We start from the raw sequence: 12,097 nt of genomic DNA, 5'->3' as shown, positions 1-12,097 counted from the left end.
GAAGTCTACGGCTTTCAGTTTACTCTTTGTAATTTTTTTCATTTTCCAGTGTTATTCTCTATTTTAACTTTTCCCTTGTTTTGTCTAAAACTCTCTGTAAACACTGTAGAAAAATTACTACAGCTGACTTCAGGTTCATCTACTCTTAATGCGAGATGTTGCTAAAACCAACACATCCCGCAGGGATGAATATGTCGTGCTCCATTTCAATGCTACAATCTAAGGTTAATCATCTAACCAACTAAACGCACATAACCCAATTCGTATAACACCTTCTACCTTCCCGTGAAACAATGTCTGCTCCATCTGGAAGGTTAAATTATGGTACAATAATTTATGAATTTACCTTTCCACTACAATTGTTCTTGCAAACCCCATCGCTTCCAATCCACCGAAAATACATCCCCGTATACCCTGCTCCATTAACGATGACAGATGGATGTGGTCGGAGTTTTTTGCCAAACCACTCCAAGCACTTAACCCATTTGAGGTCGATCGTACGAACGAGATCATTTCGAACAAATACGGAGCATACCCGATACGAACGACAAACACAACCGTGCCCAGTTCGATATGGTAATAGGTGCTGTTCGAGACAACGACGTATCACGTACCTGCCGCAAACAAGATGAAAATCACTTATCGATGTTTTATTGCGAACGTTTCCATTTGCTGCTCGTTGACCAGAACGATGCGATCGAAACGGGTCCCGGGAAGGGCGTGGAAAACCTCCTCCCCCCCCTTTCTGGGAAGGAAATTTGATTATTTATCAAAACAAATGACGGAATTATCGCTTATTACTGGAACTTGCTCTTTTCCATGATTGACCACGTCGTACGTGGATCTCGTTTTGGCCAAATCGATTGCGGCGGGCCAGGTGAGAAAACGGTGCGCTCGATCGCAATCGTGCTAAGCATTCGTGCGCCTTTTTTTGCAGTACGAGCGCAGCAACTCTTATTGATTCCGATGACGCCTGAGGTGTACGCCTGATGTACATACAAGCGGAAAGCACGCAAGAATCTGCATACCACCACCACTGCTTCGAGTTCATTTCCACCGGTACGATTGTATCGATTTTGCAAGCGAAGAAAAGCGAACGACTGATCGAGCTGAAAAGAAAAATCAATTACGTGAGTTATGACAAGCGCACGATCATGACGGATTTTGGGGGGTGAGATGGGAAGGGGGAGGTAGAAAGGGGGATGACGGGAGGGTGGAAGCAGTAACTTCAAACACACATACGGGCTCTCTTCCCGAACACGAATCGATGAAATCGTACGCTTTGCCTATGAATCACTCGGACCAGCATTGAAGTCTCCAGCCGGCCGATCCGAAATGCAAATATGAAAATATTGTGATCAGCTTCATCAGCACAGAATCCCATTAATGTGGTCCATACCGTATACACACGTACGGCCCCCCTACGGTGTGAAAGTATAATCGATTTTTCGGTTTCGGGACGATTTCATGTTCTACCCATTTCGGGGTCCCGAGGTCCGGGGTCGTGCATGATAAATGATGAATGCGCCCCATTAGGATTAATAAATGTCAAACTCTCCTTCCGAAGCGGGTGGATCATGCGCGGAGACACTCCTGTCAGCGAATGGGTCCCATTTCCACCCCGCTCCTCCCTCTCAGTGGAAGCTTCAGGGCGAAGGAGACTCCTCACAAAACCGAATGCTACGTTATTTATCGGTTTTTTTTTTGTGGTTCAGCGATCTCGGGTGAAGATAATTTCCATATCGCTTACGGATCCGTCCAGGCGACTCGGACTCGGGCTTTCGAGCTCGATTTCATTTCCAACAGCCTTAGGATCGGGGGAGCCTCGTTAACAGACGGTGTACGAAAAACGGTGAATTCCTAATCAAACACGTGTTAACGGACCCGGAGCATGTCCAGTGCGCGAGTCGAATGGCGCTCGGTCGGTGATGATGGCTGCCGTTGTTAAAGAGCACGTCATGCTGACGAGATAAAGCATTAAGCAAAGGGTAACTAGAAGCATGGCCATCAGTGGATGAAGGTTTATTTTCTTCTTTAAATTCGAAAGTCATGCTCCACTCTCTCTCTCTATTTGTTTTTCGTTTTTTTTAATATAGGACGTGTGTAGAGATTGTTGGCGATTTGACGGTCGCTGAGGCTTTCTTTCTTGCAGGACAATCGAAACTCGTGCTCCACGGTGCTTCCTTTTCCGCGTAAGGAATGTGTGAAATTCAACCCCAATAAAGTAGTTATTGTTTGTTTTACAGCTAAACACGATCACCATCCTAATGGAGCTGGATTGGATCGTGAAGAGGGAGTCAGGAAAAAAACGGAACGTTTTACGTAGGCCACCCGGTAAACGCGTTCATTCTACTATGTTTGGGGATTGTACAACTGACTGTTTATAATTACTGGTTAGTTGCTTCGCTCCTTGCACCATACGCATGACTCTAATCAACCACTGCCGCAACACACAAACACCGCTCAGAGACCACTTTGATCGCTTAGGATGTGGCTTAAACAAACACGTCCAATCCAACATTAAACCATGGCGCACCGTTCTTTGATATCATTTCCAAAAACCGACCACCGGGCATTACTCATTTCCGTAATGATTTAATTTGGCCACCCGGAATCGAGCACAACCTTCGGCGGCGTGCGTTACGTGTAGCTCGCCCGCAAGACATTTCGGTTGACCGTATCAGAATATATCAAAAGAAAGTCGGCAGCCTTTAGCGCCGGGTTTTGCCCTGTTGCGTCGTGTGCGGAAAAGAGGAAGTGCACCATAATTGCCGAGGTGCCGGATAAAGCGATCGGGAAATCTAAACGAACGGAAAGCGCCGATCGTGAAGGAACGCGCGTCGGTCGGGATCGAAAGAAAACAAAAACCAACACGGTTGATTCCTTTCATCTTTTTTTCGGCTACGCTTCCGGTAAGGGCTTCCAATTATGACGGGCACAACCTCCACACGGCGGGAGTGAGTTGCAGCAACATCTGGTTTGTTTGTTTCCCAAAAGTTTATTGACTTTCGATGCAAGGACTTTCGGCTTTTTGCAGGACAGATGGTGTGAGCGAATGGCGATCCTTTTATGCGGTAGTGTGGGAGATTGCGAACGATAAGCAGAAGGATCTTTAATATTAACGGGATCGTGTTGTGTTTCGCAAGGTCACTTAACTTATGCAACCATCAGATGGGTTTTTTCTCTTTTGTGTTGTGTTTTTAGTTTTCTTATGCAAAAGAAAGCTTAATTTATTTTATTTCTAAAATAATGAAGTTTTTTTTCTTTGCTTCCAAAATCCTGTTACGGAGTAGCATAAATAGATCTCAAATTTACCATGGATTTCAACGAATAATAACATTCATCAATTACGTTATGAAAAGCGATAAGTAGATCAGGAATGTATGAAATCAATCACTTTGAAAAAAGAAAAAAATCCGTGAAATAATAACGTTCAAAACACAAATCCACACATATTAAAAACGCGCCTCATTTGAACGATTCGTATCGGTTTCTGCACGATCTCTTATCAAAAAGGTGTGGCTCACTTTTCACTACCCATTTGCATCATATCGTAACGTTCACACATTCTACCATCTTTCTACATTAAACCCCACATCGACACGATTTTGGGCATGGAATTGCATGCATACATGATTCGTTTACTGCATAAAGCTAGCGAACCCATTTAACGCTTCTCAATCGTTTGGTTCGTTTTGTGTTTGTAAACGGACTTGAATTTCGTTTGTTCACAATTATCACACGGTGGTAGCAATTTGAAAAGAATGTACGGTCAAAGGGGTGAAACGCGATCGTTTGGAACGGCGTGATGAAAGATCCGTATCCGATCGGTTGGCGTTAACATGCCTTTTATTGCTAGTTGATCTCAATAAAAAGAAATACAAAACAGACGCTCGAGACGAGATACCATCATAATACAATCATGAGTACATGAGTGTTAAAACTATTTCCTTTGATGGATTTGATTGAAGGGATTCAATTATGAGCGAGATGATAAAACAAATTATATATTTTTCCTGTTACAATGCTTGCAGAGATTTGAAGTTGTTTTCTGTGGATTTCAAGATTATTTTTCAAGTTAATGAAATTTTTTTTGAGGTTGGTAATTAATTGCACTCTCTGTAACTTGGATTAAAACATTAAAATTAGAAAGTCATTAAACTTGTAAAAAGTAAAAAAAATATTAAAAATTCCATATCTACCTGTACATATTCCACTTTAACTTGCAAAGTATCGATAAATGGTCCGACCTTTACCATTTCATACCTTTACTTTTAAACACGTGTTCATTATTTATTAACAACCACAAAAAAGGCAAATTTAATTTACATTCAAGTCCTTTTTCCTACATCCTTCACACGCATGAGGTGTGTGTGTACTGTGTGGAAGTAACAATTTACATTTAGATCGAATTGGTGATTGTTGCATTATTTTCAAAGCGAGAATAATTTGTTTCATGTTCCGTTTGCCATTTTAATTTTGTGTTTCGTTTATGGATTTGCCGCACGGTTTTATTACTTACCAAAAAAAATACTAATACTTGTAAACCATTGCAGGTAAATGAGAACAACAATAAAAAAACATAATCTTTTAAATTGTTCTTATCTCGCCACAAATTGGCAGTAAAGAAATCGTTCTCTTCTAGGGTGAAGTTAAATTGCTGTACCACAAAAAAAACTACTTCACTCTTTCTCAACTAACGAACCATGTTGGCAGCATCCGTAGTGCAGCTAATCCACCAAATCCTGCTGCGATGGATGGGATATGACCGTGTTTTTTCTGTTCATGCCTTTTTTCTACCCCGTCAACAGAACGATTCTCCCATGGGTCAGTGGCAGGAAAAAAAGATGCCCCATAACACGCTGTTAACACGCTCGTAACCAGTTCATTTACTTCCGATCCCTGGAAACGATCAGGCCAAAGGCACCGGGAAATGCCACATTTTTCCCGCACCGCAGCGAACAAAGGACGGCTTAATTTGAACACAAAAGTCCAATTGTGGACCAATATTTATTAGCCGGACTGGATTGGACGGGTGGACGACCTAATCATCATAATCAAGTGCATTAAACTCATTAGCGGAACGTGAGTTTTTTGGTTTTGTTTTTACATTTTTCGCGTGAGTATCTAATTTGTTGATTGACACACGAACACGATGATATGTTGTTTTATGCGTTTTTTTCCTTTCGTTTGGCTGAACATCGTGCAGCGTGCGTGGGTTATTGCAATACGTAAGAAGTTTTGTATGATTTATTGATTTTGTATAAGCTGAAAGGCAGTTACTAATATTTGTTTTATATTTTCACTAACATGTTTCCAACTGGCACACTTTGTACGAGAGATATGAACTGATGTCGAATATTGATAAACCAAGACTTGTGGAACAAATTTTGCATGAAACCTTAGTTTAAAAAGATGTGTGAGAAATACATCGACGCCCGACCGGTCATCCTTACGCCAGCTGGATGAAACCTTCGTGAAGTGCGAGGAAAACTTAACAAGTCCGTGGTACATCATTTTGATGACCATTGTTATTTGTATTTGTATTCCGGCTAATCAAACTTGTCCGGCTTTTTTTTCTCATTTCATGACTGTCACCTTACATAAGATCCGAAACAGATCGAACACCTGTATGTAGTGTTCTATGTTTATCTAGCAAGATGGTCAAACGCATTGTTTATACCTAAATTGTTGAAGCAAGTCCAACATACCAGTGATAAATTCATTAACAATGCAGCAAATATTTGAGTAAAAAGAAACTTATTTCAACAAATTCGCATAAAAATACATCAATTATTAAAATTTTGCTAAATGAGCAATGAGCTATGGCTATATATAGCCTTAGGAAATTTTAAATTTTTTTTTATTTTTTTTATTATTTTTTATTCTTTTTTTCATTTAAAACATTATTTGAGTGAAAAGAAACTTATTTCAACCGATTGGCATTAAAATAAATCAATTTTATTTTTTTTTGCAAAATTTCTCAAAAAAATGGCAAGGGGTACCCCTTATGAAATTTTTGAGTTGAAAATTTTTTTAAAAATTTTTTCTGATTTTTTATTATTTTTTTAATTTAAAGCATTATTTGAGTGAAAAGAAACACATTGCAACAAATTCGCATGAAAATAAATCATTTTTTTTAATTTTGCTGAATTGCTCAAAAATGAGGAAAATTTGACATTTTCTCAAACAGGGTAAGGAACTTGGTTCCTCGAATAACTTCCGGCACGGACACCTGAGAGCATGGTTGCCCAGGAAGAAAATGTAGCCATTGACGCCATCTATCGACCACAGGTTAAAGATTGGCGATCCGTTGGATACCGACCGAGTTATAGGCAAAACTTGGTGCAAAAATGAGGAAAATTTTACATTTTCTCAAACAGGGTAAGGAACATGGTTCCTCGAATAACTTCCGGCACGGACACCTGAGAGCATGTCTGTCCAGGAAGAAAATGTAGCCATTGATGCCATCTATCGACCACAGGTTAAAGATTGGCGATCCGTTGGATACCGACCGAGTTATAGGCAAAACTTGGTGCAAAAATGAGCCTTAGTAAATGTTCATTTTTTTGAATTTTTTGATTTTATTATTATTTTTCACTCTTTTATTTATTTAAAGCATTACTTGAGTGAAAAGAAACACATTGCAACCAATTGCCATTAAAATAAATCAATTTTATTTTTTTGCAAAATTTCCCAAAAAAAACGTAAGGGGTAAGCCTTATGAAATTTTCGAGTTGAAAATTTTTTAAAAATTTTTATCTGCTTTTTTATTCTTTTTTGTGTTTAAAGCATTATTTGAGTGAAAAGAAACTTATTGCAACAAATTCGCATTAAAATATATCACAATTAAAAATTTTGCTACATTGCTCAAAAATGAGGAAAATTTGACATTTTCTCAAACAGGGTAAGGAACTTGGTTCCTCGAATAACTTCTGCCACATACATCTGAAGGCATGTCCGCCCAAGAAGAAAATGTAGCCATTGGTGCCATCTATCGACCACAAGTTAAAGATTGGCGATTTGTTGGATACCGACCGAGTTATAGGCAAAACTTGGTGCAAAAATGAGGAAAATTTTACATTTTCTCAAACAGGGTAAGGAACATGGTTCCTCGAATAACTTCCGGCATAGACATTTGCGGGCATTGCCGTCCAAGAAGAAAATGTAGCCATTGGTGTCATCTATCGATCACAGGTTAAAGATTGGCGATTCGTTGGATACCGACCGAGTTATAGCCAAAACTTGGTGCAAAAATAAGCCTTATGAAATTTTCAAATTTTTATAATTGTGCAATTTTTTTCTGATTTTTTATTCTTTTTTTAATTTAAAACATTATTTGAGTGAAAAGAAACTTATTGCAACCAATTGGCATTAAAATAAATCAATTTCATTTTTTTTGCAAAATTTCTCAAAAAAATGGCAAGGGGTACCCCTTATGAAATTTTCGAGTTGAAATTTTTTTTTAATTTTTTTTTTGATTTTTTATTCTTTTTTGTGTTTAAAGCATTATTTGAGTGAAAAGAAACTTATTGCAACAAATTCGCATTAAAATATATCACAATTAAAAAATTTGCTACATTGGTCAAGAATGAGGAAAATTTTACATTTTCTCAAACAGGGTATGGAACTTGGTTCCTCGAATAACTGCTGGCACAAACATCTGAAGGCATGGCCGTCCAAGAAGAAAATGTAGCCATTGGTACCATCTATCGACCACAGGTTAAAGATTGGCGATTCGTTGGATACCGACCGAGTTATAGGCAAAACTTGGTGCAAAAAATGACTTCCTTATACATGAAACCATTCGACAAATTTATATTGTGACGGAAAGAACTCGCTTTTGGTTTTTTGAAACCGATTTCTCCTCAGTAGCCGATTAAAGCAATGTCCGTTAAATTAAGGCGAATAAAATTACAAGCTAATCAAAGCAAAGATATGTCGTAGCCAAGGTTCAAAGCAACAACAACAGACAGGAAAAAAAGAAGACAAATGATAGTAAACGGCTACCTCGCTACGCCTAACCAATATTTCGCCAATGCAGGCGAGGCTCTTTCTTGCCCGAACCAAACAATTGTTCGTCTGGCCACCGTACGCCGAAGCAATTAATTTGGCGGTGGAATTTTTTAATTTATCAATCCGCTCTATTATTTATTCACGTCACTGTCCTGGGGGCGTCCCGCGGTTACTCCAACGTTTCGCTCTTTGCCACCGTCCTAGAATGTCAGGATTGGAAGCCTTTTGTTCGGCCGTTCCAACTCGTGGCCAAATGGGGCTTTCGAAAACGGTACCAAAATCCAAACAGTAGCCATCGTTCGGATCGGCTCCACGATCGATTGATCCGCTCTTCGGTCGATCGTTCAATGCTGCTTTAATCTTGCACGTACCACAAAGCAAAAAGCGAAACCGCATTAAAGCGATTTGATAGACATTAGATTTCGGTTTTATTAGATTTTTCCTACGCTTAATCGTTTCGGAGATTGTATTCCGCCTGTTAGCGTTTCTGTGTGTTTATCGGCTGTTCTCTCTCGATCACTACTCGATCAGCCGTTCGGACGACTCCTTGTACTGTGCGTCTAATCAATTCGGCAAACTGTGGGCTGCCAGCTTTTCTGGCTGCCGAAAACAATTGGGAGGAGTTAGTAGAGTTTGTTTTCCGAAACGATTTTCTTTCGCTTTTGGCTTCTGGCCCAAAAAAGGAATGCCGGACACACTGTTTTGCTCTTTCGAATGACTCGTCGATTGGAGTTTTGGGACGAAAGCTCCGGCATTGTTTTGATTAGATTATAAGATAATGTTAATTGGATTTACTTCCCCTCAACGACTCGCAGCACTCGTCGCACTCCTGCCATTGCTACTAGCGAGATGAACTGTATACGTAAAGCAAACAAAACCTTGGAGCGGATCGAACGAGATTTTTTGCATCTCATGTTGGGGAATTAGATTGTGTCTGTTGGTTGGAGACGAGACGAAACGGGACCGGGAACTCCGACATAATCGATTCCGGAGTAGTATTTGAGGGTAATTAAAAGAGAAAATTTGAATGTCCGACCGTGTGGAACGCATTTGTACAAAGTAATCGAAACGAGACGATCATAAAGCCTTGGATTGGTAGGAGTTGGTATAGTGAGGCCCTGTTTTTAACGAGCATTAAATTTGTTGGTTTTATTTCGGTATTTAATTTTCTTACTACATAAAAAAAACTGGAGAAAACTGCAAATAAATTCCTCCTGATGCTGTTAAAGTTGTGTACTTTTATTCTTTTTTTTCTGTAGTTCCATTACAATCCACCCCAAAAGGAGCCTGTTTCGTAATGTATCGCAGTAACTCCCAACGCTTGAACGGTTGAATTAGCTTTACCTTTACAAAAGTTAATTTTATTTTATTTCGTTTTCAAAAACTCCGACCTCAATCGGACACCATTGTTTGCATGACTTGGCGCAGATTGATCGTTAATTTATTGGATTATTAGAAGGTTTTGGCTCGAGCCCCGTAAAGGTTCGGTTGGCTGTAGGAAAGATCGTTGACCGTGATCGGTTGGCAAGAAGTAGGACGGATGTAAGTTAAATTTTCGCTGCTCACCATTGCCTGGTGGTTAAAGCGTCCGATTCGCTTACAAATCGTTCCTTTTAAAAAGGTAGAGAGATAGGTAGTATAAACGCTGACATAGCTCCCGAAAATCTGGCAGACGCTGCGTCATTGTGCTAATGATTGCTAAGCAGGGTGCATAAAGATGGGATCTACGGGGCCGTGTTCTCGATCAGATAAAGCAGAAGTAGTAACAGCAATATCCGAGACGCTCCGGATGGTGAGAAATCGTATCGATGTTTAGAATGATGATTTGATTGGTACGTTTGAAAGGAAAGCGAATCTAATTTTAATCTAAATTACATTAAGACCTGTTCCAGCGCTTCTTGTACTTGGTCGGGAGGCCGGTGTTTTAACCGAATGCGATTCGATACGGTTCACGGGTGCTTAAGAGTGTTGGCTCTTTTGGGATGCATCCCGCTGTTAAGACGGCGCCAGTTCGCTGCCTTAACCTTGGTTAAAAAGTATTCAACAGTAAGATGTTTTTGATTTTTGATGTACAAATATCAGGTGGTTATTTTGGAGAAAGAAAATGTTTTTCTTAAAAATGATAAAATTATTCCTTGCGTATAATTAAGCATTGTCTTTCGGTCAACGAACGTATAAAACACATTGTTTGGTTAGCATGTTTTACGACACGTCATCTCAATGTTTTTAACGATTGCTTTCGTGTGGTCGTTTGTCTTTCTGGTGTGGGGACGAAATTTAGTTCCGAGATTGACATTAAATGCTTGTATACACGAATAAATTACCCACGCAAAAGTTGTGGCTCACAGTTGTCCGAAAGGAGGTGTAAAAGCTTCAGTGTTTTTTGTAGTTTTATTTCCGAGGAATATGCGGCTTACAAACTGTTTGTTACATTACTCACTAACGACACAAATCTATACTTCGTTCAAAACAATTAAATATATTTTTTTTTCAACCAAACGAGAGAGAATGAAAATGAATTCAATTGTTTTAACCATTTTCAATGACCTTCGCTCGTGACTGTTTTTTTTTTCTTTTATAATGATTGCTTATTAGTTTTCATTCAATTAAAAGTATATTAAGATTCTTTTGTATGATAAGCAGAGTCCTCAAATTCCGGTTGCCCACAGTCGGTAGACCTTGCCACGTACCAATCAAACATTCTGCTTGTAATACAAATTTCATTATCTGCTCATTAATATCTTTGACATCCAGCAATGACCCCTTGAGTTGGCCGGCAAAATCCGTACGCTAGTTGCGGATCGCGATCTTAGATCATGATTAGAAAAAAGGAAAGGTCATTGCGTGGTAATGGGAAGTGGAATCGTTACATCGTAAAGGCGATCAGGTGAAGTGGTCAAACATCAACGCTTCTGCTTTATTAAAGTCTAAACACTATTAATCATCCAGCTGAACCTATACGTCCATCAGATTATGGACCTCGTTTAGGAGGGGGCGTTTGCGTTTTTGTCGTTGTAAAGTGACATTAAAAAAAATGGGGAAAATATTTTTTGATGAAGTTTGAAAATCGCCATGGTTGACATCGGTGCTGGTTAGGCTTTACGATCGCCATAAAACGCGACTAGGATAGTAATTATAATGTGGCAAACAATCTAAAGCACGCAATAACGCGTAAGCATGCAGTTGACATTAACGATATGATGTGGGGTAATTAATCGGACAGGGCAATAAAACAAGATGAAAACAGTGAATTTTTATCAAATGATTTAACTGCGTGATTTAGGGAAAACGAGCGCGAGTGCGAATAAAATTGTTTGAATAGGAAGGCAGGGGAGAGAAACCCTAATCAAAAGCTCATTAATGATTGTTTTGGCATTAAGATTTCTGTATTAGGTTTTCTGATAGTGAAATATCAAGCAAATACTTAAACGAATAGCATTGTTTTAGCGCTAAAAGTGTTGTGTGTTTATTGTGATTAAGTTTCACAAAACATCATAACTTTGTTTTTATCGTCTGTGTTAAATCCTTTTTCAACGTTTATAATGTTGCATTGAAGTCTATCATTGACGTAACAATAGAATAAAGCATTAAATCAAAGCAAAAATAAACATGTAAATCAAAGGATGCAATTCCAACAAACCAACTAAATTTACCATATTATTTCGCTCGTATATTAGCACAAGCAAACACTAAACATCAGCTCGCAAAATGTATGATTGACGCATGATTTGTTGGCACCGGACCGTGTTGCAAAAGAAGCCATTTTTAAAACCACATTTTGTCACACAATTTTTTTGTTCTGTATTGTTGGCTTCAGTATTTGGCCCCGAATCGATCGAAATGTGCGATGTCAGCAAAAATTAATTGCTCCTTACATTTTAGGGGTGGGGAGGGTGTAGTAAACAGGGGAAACTTTTGCATCCCCCCACACGGTAAGCGATCTGATTGGATAATGGACGGCTCCACCCCTAGCCGGATGAGCGGTGCAGCAGTGTGCGTGTAGTATGGCGTTCGTTTTGCCGCAGTGTTGTACGATGCGCAATGGTGGAAGGTAAGGCGGAGCTAGACGGTTGCGTGCTAG

The sequence above is a fragment of the Anopheles funestus genome, chromosome 2RL, assembly GCF_943734845.2.
Source record: "Anopheles funestus chromosome 2RL, idAnoFuneDA-416_04, whole genome shotgun sequence".
Lineage (NCBI taxonomy): Eukaryota > Metazoa > Arthropoda > Insecta > Diptera > Culicidae > Anopheles > Anopheles funestus.
This window is presented reverse-complemented; position numbering follows the sequence as displayed.